At 40.1% G+C, this 9333-nt stretch overlaps 1 long non-coding RNA gene across 20 annotated transcripts; it reads left to right on the top strand.

The window, feature by feature from the left end:
- Positions 1–271: 271 nt before the first annotated feature.
- LOC143414343 (uncharacterized) lies at positions 272–8891 on the top strand. 20 transcript variants are annotated; one of them, XR_013094882.1, is made up of 9 exons: positions 272–461; positions 999–1888; positions 2426–3565; positions 3882–3961; positions 4709–6448; positions 7306–7431; positions 7683–7791; positions 7897–8018; positions 8139–8891. It is a non-coding gene; the product is annotated as an uncharacterized LOC143414343 (long non-coding RNA). The 20 variants fall into 20 exon arrangements; XR_013094883.1 differs by lacking the exon at positions 272–461 and having other exon boundaries at positions 524–1888; positions 2426–2512; positions 3031–3565; XR_013094881.1 differs by lacking the exon at positions 272–461 and having other exon boundaries at positions 516–1888.
- The last annotated feature ends 442 nt before the right edge of the window (positions 8892–9333 follow it).

Raw genomic sequence — 9333 nt, 5'->3', positions numbered from 1 at the left:
CCTGTTTGAAAGAGACAAATGCACACAAACACACACACAACAACGAACGAGAAACAAACACAGAGAGAGGAAAAAGTGGTTATACAGAACTTGAGGACATTATCTACATGTAAATATATAACCATGTCATAGCATCATAGGACCAAATTTGTTGTAAGATTCTAAATATATGTGACGTCATCATCCTGTAAGCCGAATAGGGCTTTGGACCTTGATGTCACAGGAGGCGGGCCACGCCTCCCGCCGCCATGACAGTAGGCCAGACAAAGGATACAGCTTCAGCTATGGTTCGTACTTGTTTTGTAGTTGGTTGCAACGTTAGAGCTCATGATCGTGAAGGCAAGAACCTGGATAATGGGCTATCTTTTCATCGTTTTCCGTATCCGATATCACCAAACAAAGACGCCAGTCATGTGCAATCCCCAGCTTTTTGTTGATTTGCTCGTGGCATTTTCTCTCCAGTGAGTTCTAAATTAATTCATATCACTATCCGGTTGTTCAGTCTGACGTCACTAGCCGTGTCTGGGTCTAAACTCCGCTGCAGGTCCATATATCAAACGATCACTATGGCATTATTGAGAGTTGAAAAACTGTCTAAAGTCTTTCATCTTTAATAAAATGATCAGCGTTCTGCTCTACCAGGTGTAACAATTGAGTTTAACATCCAGGCATCCATGAAAACGGAATTTATGACATTTAACGGAGTTAGAAGTTAGCAGGGAGTTAGCTCGCTAGCTTCTATCTAAATACAATATAGCATGTCCTGACTGCGGGGTTTTGGAAACAAATTAAAACGTACAACTCTGCTATCACTTCCAGCATAAATGAAGACAGAAAACTAAACAGCAGTGACGTTTGTAGGGTGACTGAAGTTGGGCTAGCTGGTATATAATGATGTGCTACGTGACCGCTAGCGACACAGCTATGTTAGCATAATATAAACAAGCTAACTTTTTTTCCACTCGATAAAAGTTAATGTGAGCGTTCTCGGTGGTCAGGAACAAATGTAATCGCATGGCAGGATGCTGTAAAAGGACCAAACTTCAGCCAGGAGAACAACTGAGATAATCCATCCACAATACGAGGTTAGTCATTCATATACTGCTGCATGGGCTGGGTTGTAGTTACATCCTAAGGTTTTAAAAACTGAGCTTAAATAAATGATTAGCGGTAATAAAAGCCGAGGGAGGTCAACGGTGATCACTGACTGTTTTAGGAGCTTTTTGAGATCAAATAGAAGAAAACTTTGCTTCAAACCATGCAGGGCAGCTGTCTAGAGGTGAGCTTGTGTGATTCTTATTCTGTCAGTGAACAACCTAAAAACAGAAAAAAAGAAAGAAAACTTACCTTAGAAATCTGTAGGGTTGTTTCCTCTGAGACATGTTGGAATCTGTAAACAGCTACTCCAAAAAGGATCCAGGTGTTTCAAAATACCTCTTTGGTGAACGTTTCAATTCTGCTAACATAAATGCTGCAATTAATTAACTAAAAGTCATTGCTCTTCACCCCTATTTATAGACTTTTGCGGATCAACGGATTAAAGCATCATAGGACCAAATTTGTTGTAAGATTCTAAATATATGTGACGTCATCATCCTGTAAGCCGAATAGGGCTTTGGACCTTGATGTCACAGGAGGCGGGCCACGCCCCCCGCCGCCATGACAGTAGGCCAGACAAAGGATACAGCTTCAGCTATGGTTCATACTTGTTTTGTAGTTGGTTGCAACGTTAGAGCTCATGATCGTGAAGGCAAGAACCTGGATAATGGGCTATCTTTTCATCGTTTTCCATCCTGGCGGCAACATGTATCCGATATCACCAAACAAAGACGCCAGTCATGTGCAATCCCCAGCTTTTTGTTGATTTGCTCGTGGCATTTTCTCTCCAGTGAGTTCTAAATTAATTCATATCACTATCCGGTTGTTCAGTCTGACGTCACTAGCCGTGTCTGGGTCTAAACTCCGCTGCAGGTCCATATATCAAACGATCACTATGGCATTACTGAGAGTTGAAAAACTGTCTAAAGTCTTTCATCTTTAATAAAATGATCAGCGTTCTGCTCTACCAGGTGTAACAATTGAGTTTAACATCCAGGCATCCATGAAAACGGAATTTATGACATTTAACGGAGTTAGAAGTTAGCAGGGAGTTAGCTCGCTAGCTTCTATCTAAATACAATATAGCATGTCCTGACTGCGGGGTTTTGGAAACAAATTAAAACGTACAACTCTGCTATCACTTCCAGCATAAATGAAGACAGAAAACTAAACAGCAGTGACGTTTGTAGGGTGACTGAAGTTGGGCTAGCTGGTATATAATGATGTGCTACGTGACCGCTAGCGACACAGCTATGTTAGCATAATATAAACAAGCTAACTTTTTTTCCACTCGATAAAAGTTAATGTGAGCGTTCTCGGTGGTCAGGAACAAATGTAATCGCATGGCAGGATGCTGTAAAAGGACCAAACTTCAGCCAGGAGAACAACTGAGATAATCCATCCACAATACGAGGTTAGTCATTCATATACTGCTGCATGGGCTGGGTTGTAGTTACATCCTAAGGTTTTAAAAACTGAGCTTAAATAAATGATTAGCGGTAATAAAAGCCGAGGGAGGTCAACGGTGATCACTGACTGTTTTAGGAGCTTTTTGAGATCAAATAGAAGAAAACTTTGCTTCAAACCATGCAGGGCAGCTGTCTAGAGGTGAGCTTGTGTGATTCTTATTCTGTCAGTGAACAACCTAAAAACAGAAAAAAAGAAAGAAAACTTACCTTAGAAATCTGTAGGGTTGTTTCCTCTGAGACATGTTGGAATCTGTAAACAGCTACTCCAAAAAGGATCCAGGTGTTTCAAAATACCTCTTTGGTGAACGTTTCAATTCTGCTAACATAAATGCTGCAATTAATTAACTAAAAGTCATTGCTCTTCACCCCTATTTATAGACTTTTGCGGATCAACGGATTAAAGCATCATAGGACCAAATTTGTTGTAAGATTCTAAATATATGTGATGTCATCATCCTGTAAGCCGAATAGGGCTTTGGACCTTGATGTCACAGGAGGCGGGCCACGCCCCCCGCCGCCATGCGTATCGAGGCTTGCTTCATTTATGGGAGGAGCTGAAAATGATGACGTCCGAAGCCTCGCTGCCCGGCTGTACCACGTGACTGGTTCAGGAAGCGGTTCGAACTTTGCCACAAATAATCATTTTCCATACTGCCAGCATAAATATACACAGTATGCTGCCATCACTACAATATAGATGTTTTACACACTCCTTTTGTTGTTGACATTTACAGGCTGTGTGCAAAATGCCACACTCTTCAAATTCATGCCAACTAATATTTTTACGTCCAGTAGGTGTCCTGCTAGAGCAAATGAAGCTTCAAGAAGCTTCGCGTTGAGGTGAACCAATTGGATGAAAAGCTTCAGTGCTTCATGAGGCTTCATCTGCCCATCACTATCCCTCTGCTTCACTTATGGACGCACATGCCCCTCGCGTCGGGGCCTGTGCGTGAAGGGTCCTCCGATTGAAGAGATTGCTGCGGAAGTGCCTGTTGTCGGTATATTTAGACATTTTCCAAATCACATTGTAGTGAGGTATACAGAACACAATAAATTATATAATGTAAACAACTACCTGAAAAACAGCAGATACAGCAGAGGAATTAATTATAGGCTATTACTTTTGTATCGTTTATTGCATTTATGGAGGGAGTGATGTATGCTGGGTAATGGCACAGCTAGCTACTGGGTGACTTTATTCACCCGCTTCGGCTGTTATCAGTCCATACAATGGGCGTTATTAGCACAAATCAGTCCCATAGATATGGGCCATTTCCTGCTAGATTGTTCAGAAGGTTGTTCTCATCCATCCAGATGGAGGATCACTAACAGGAGCGTGGGAAGACTCCAGAATCCACTCTGGCTGGAATCCGGTGGATATGCAGTGTGTACAGGTAAGACCATTTAAACAGACAGCATTTATAGAATGACTATTAAAAGTCAGCGAGTGTCAGTAATGTTAATGTGGTTATGTTAGTAATACACCGAGTGCTAATATAACAGCTTTAAGATGCATTTGTAGATATTATTACGTGTTTTACCGTCTTTATGGTGCTAGCTTAAAGTTACGGTGTAAACGTTAGCTTATATTGGAGGAAAGCTGTTACTGTTTAAACGATGTTAGCACAGAAATATTAGCTTCTGTCATGACTGATGAAGTTACTAGTTAATAAAGTTTCCAGTAATATAATAATAATATATAATAATAATCGCAGCCACAGATTGACAGCAAATATCTCGATTAGCTTCAGTGCATCTATAATAAATATGTGCAAGTTTCAGTGCTTCGTTTAAACTGTATGATACTTATACTGACCCAGGGTCAGTGTAAAATACAATCCTAGCTGTGTGAACAAAGCCTGGCTTCTTTAGTCCTGCATGACAAACCACAGGATGCAGGTTATTATTACTGTTTCCTGCTGGCACACCTGTCACACCTGAGAGTCGGCTAGAAACTTACAGTGACGTGGACATCATGCAAAGACTGCCAGACTCTGTAATACTGCAAATGATCAGTGACTCAGGTTAACACTAAACTTTAAACGGCACCTCTGTGTCTCTGTGTGCTGAACATTTAGGATTGAGTCAGGCTGCATCAGCTGAAGCTGTTATTTGTATATATCAGTATTTTTTTTATTCAGGTGTGGGGAAAATACGTAACACTGCAGTGAAGCGATGCACCAGAGTAATCCCTGGCCAAAGGTATCGTACTCAAATCAGACTACTGATCCAGCCACATCAGCCTTTTGTGAGGTTTGTTTAAAGTAGACTTAAAGTGAACTACAGGTTCCTGAGAGGTGGACTGTGAGCACAGAAACACATGTTCATACATACAGCTGCAGCAAACTTACATTAATTTTAAATAGATTTGTTACTCTGGTGTCTATCTTTGTGTTAGTCCTCTGACAGACTGGTGACCTGTCCAGGTGTGCTCTACCTATGACTACTGGGACAGGCTCTAGCCTCTGTAATAGAAATTTTCTGTTATTCTCATTTAAAGTATTTAAGTGCTTATGCATATGCTTAGTTGTAACACTGTTACTGTTCAGTGAAAGTTTCTAAAACTAGATGAACTTACTTCAGCGTCAGCAGTTTGAGAAAACAACTCCCTTTACGGGTGCTGATAAGGCCACAAAACAGCATAACCATTGATCCGTTGAAGTGTGGTAGGATCCGTTTGTAACTTCCTCCCTCTTCCTTGGAATGCATAAAGGAGTAGGAGCACCACTTCTGTGGCAGCGCTGACATGACTGAACTGTGATGTTTGATGTGTGTTGGCGCAGTAATAAATAGCTTGATCACAGCTCTTTCTGTGTTGCAGACTTTATTTAAAAAATTCCACGACACCTCCCACCCTCCCACTGCGAACCTGAATTGAATATTCAGAAGACATTTGTTTAAATAGTTCTACAAATCGGAGCTGTTGGTGTGTCCTTGGATTGTGTGGTAATAATATTAGAGCCTGCAATCTTTCTTACTGAATCTCTACTATGAGTCATGTTACCTGAGATTAATTCTGTTTACCTGTCAGCCTGGACGAATGTGCTGTGTGAAGGAAATTAAATTAAATCAGATCTGAACTGCTGCTACTTTTTGTTATTTTAATTCTCTTCTCTGTTTTCCAGAACAGTTCTCCACAGTCGCTGTCCACATGGGTCAGTGGGACCAAGAAGCACTCTGCTAATGTGTGGACTCTGACCAGCAACATCCAGCAGGACCCAGACAGCATTTTCTATCTCCCAGCTGGAGTTTTTGTTTGTCTGTGACTGGAGAGTCAGATTTTTGTTGAGCTTCACACTTGCAGACCTAAGTCAGTTTGCAGAGATCCCTCCCACTCTGGCTTTTATGTCCTAGATTTCTTATCTGAAACAGTAATATTTCAGTGACTGCTGCTTGTACCACAGGTTAATACACGCTACTGATCCCTGATAGGAGAATCATCAATTTTGGCAACAAAGAAGCCTGGTGGATGTTTGTTTACAGTCTGATGATGGGACATCATGCTCTGCATCGTCAAAGTTTGCCTCCTCATTATTATTCATACCCAGTAATGTGAAGTATGCTTATATCTACTATAACTGAACCAACCTGGTGCTCTTCATTTATGGAGGCTGTTGAGTCTGAATGTTGGATGTTGTGTATCTCGTGTTCTCTGGGCTTTGTTGTCCTCAGTCTTTTCGCAGGATCAGAAAACAAAACCAGGAGGCGCGTAAATGTTTCTTCAAATGTTTCTTCTGGATGATGATAAGACTGTGACACGGGATGCCACCTTTGGTCTTGTGATGAAGCAAAGCTCAGGAAGAAGTGGGATTAAATGGTACCCACATGTGTGCTGCTGAGAAGGATGTACAGGGGCACCTGCAGCCAAATCCAAGCCTCAGGTTAGTTGTAGTTGCAGAACGCTATAGGACTGAGACAGCTGAGGCATCAAATGTTTGATTAAACGGATGAAAAAGAGAAGTTTCTTCCCTATAATTATCACTTCTTAAAATCTGTAGCAACTTCAAGTCTGTCATCGTGCTGAGCATGCAAAGAATGTGACAATATATTTTTGTTCAATATTTAATTTCTTTTAGTTGCAATTGTTAAATGAAAAAATATATATATTCTTATAATTTAGCAAACTAATTTATCAAAAAAAAATATACATATATCTGTATTAGTTTTAATAAATTAATTTGATACCTGTATTGAAAATACCATATTGTATTCATACAGAATCAGTTTGGTATCAGAATCAGAATCAGAATACTTTATTGATCCCTGGGGGAAATTATTTTTTGTTACAGTGCTCCATTTTAAACCAACATTAAGACAAGACAGACAATACGCTAACTAAGAATAGTACAATATATACATATATATACATACATACATACATACATACATACATACATACATACATAAGTCACTTATAAATAAATATTTGGAAAAGAAACATGTGTAGTTGTAGCAGCAAACAGTGTGTTAAGTGGATGCGTTGTACAGGGAGATGGCCACAGGCAGGAATGATTTCCTGTGTCGTTCAGTGGTGCTTTTCGGTAATCTCAGTCTCTCACTGAACGAGCTCCTGTGACTGACCAACATGTCATGGAGTGGGTGGGATCATTGTTTGTCTGCTCACTGATTGTTGAAACTAAGAGCTACTTTGATCTGTTTAGATCTAAAGTATCCAAAGTTGAGCTCTGATGTTTCTTCACCCCTGTGTGTGTGATATGTGATTCCTACATGCTGGCAGAGCAGCAGTTTGTGCTCACAGATGGTGACGGTGTGGAGAGACGGTGGTGTTTCCTCAGAAGAACCAGCAGAGTCACTTGCTGACTGATGCTCATCTGCACTGCACAGAGGAAATCAACTGACCGAGGTTTGTCCAGTGACGTGTTATGAATGTATATTTGTTTTATGCTTACAGTTATGTTTTTCTTGACAGAGGCTCTGCAGAGGTTAGACAAAGCAGAGAAAACATGTGCTTTACATTTTACTGTGATTTATTGAGATATTTGTTGCCTGATGTTCAGCAGGAATGGAGAAATAGAATCAAAGGGAGATGTTTTTGATGTTTTTGTAATGATGTAAGTAAATCTTCAATATTATTTATTTGCTTGGTTATATTAGGAGTGTTTCTGAGTGAGGGGGAGAAGAGTCATCATCCAGGTAAAGTGACGTAGATCAGTGGATACACTTGTCTCCCCTTTAAAGGAGACAATCCAAGTCATCCTTAAATGTTAGTGCTTTCAAATACACAAACATTTTTAAAGGACAAAAATGAACATCCAACTTTGACTGTAACACAAAATAAATCTTTCCATGTGTGTTTTCAAACTCTCAGATGGGCAGCATATCAGTCTTGGACTGTCTAACCTGCCGGAGCAGCACTGAATGACCACCACACATGAGCATGTTCCTGCAACATTCAGCATCTGATCCTTCATCTGTGTGCTTCTGCTTTTGGTAAGTAGAGTTACCCAACTCCAGTAACTCTACACACATGCCATCCATTTCTGACGGCCTGGTTACTTCCTGTCAGTTACTTTAGAAACCATGTGGTCACCTGACCTAACACTATTCAAGTGTCACATGTCAAACAGCTGGAGAGGAAACTACACCAGTGTACTGGGATGTACACGTGCCAGATGCTGTTCCTTCATGGTGACATCACAGAGACAGCCCCACCCACCTCAGGACCTCGCCATTTATCATGATGATTATAATGATGACAGCGAGCGGAACTAAGACTGTAAAAATCCACGACCAGAATTTTTCTTTCTAATTATTAATGAATACTGAGAGCCTCTTTCTGTGTTTTGTATGTTTTGGGGTTGTTTTTTTTTTACCTCATTTGTTACTAACAAAGTTCACCAAACTCACACAGTTTACATTCTGTATGTTTCCATCTTTACCAGCCACACTCTAACTGCATTTAAGAAAATAATCCTTAGAAATCGTCATTTTTCTCTTTTGTAATTGATGATAATTCAGTGAATATAAGATAAGATAAGATAACTCTTTATTGTCATTGCACAGTCATACATAGTACAGTAGTACAATGAAATTGGAAAAACTGTCCTACGTCGGCACTACATATAACACAACACGACACGATATGACACATCACAACGTAACAAACAACACAACACAGTAACACACTGCTTCCTTCTATTGCGTCACACATTGCTTTAAGTTTTTCAGTGTCCAGTTATTTTTTACTGCTGTTTAAATTCTCTGAATGTTTGACCCTGTAGACTGTTTGATGGACTGCTTGTCTTCCTGTTTGTAACCGCCGCCTGTTTTTTTTTTAATAAAGATTTGGATTTCTGACTTCAACACAGCCTCTGCGTGTCCTCCCTTTGAGTCCTCTTCCTCTGTGAACGTGTTGCATGTGTCACAGATTCATTTTATTAGCAGCTTTCCCACAGTGAGTTGCATCAGCATTCATTCACAGCACATTTCAGAAGGATTCAGATTAATACAGTGATCTTATAGTCAGAATGATCCTGACAGAGTGCCACTGTAAACTATCTTTCATCAGGTAAATTTCAAAGTTCAGTATTTCAAAGCAGGAGTTATGAAGACTCATACTGGCATTAGGACTAATAATATGTACTTACAGAGTCAAAGTTTTTTAATTATGCTAGAATATTGGAAGACAATCAACTTTTAGTGTTTTCCGCATATTAATTATTCTGAAATAGAGACGTGACCCTAACTGTACAGAAGCACTAAACAACTGACAATCTTAACAGACATCATTGGCCTGAGCCGTCAT

This window comes from Maylandia zebra, linkage group LG20 (genome assembly GCF_041146795.1).
Source record: "Maylandia zebra isolate NMK-2024a linkage group LG20, Mzebra_GT3a, whole genome shotgun sequence".
Classification (NCBI taxonomy): domain Eukaryota; kingdom Metazoa; phylum Chordata; class Actinopteri; order Cichliformes; family Cichlidae; genus Maylandia; species Maylandia zebra.
The sequence above is the reverse complement of the archived record's forward strand: the minus strand, read 5'-3'. Positions and strand labels throughout refer to the sequence as shown.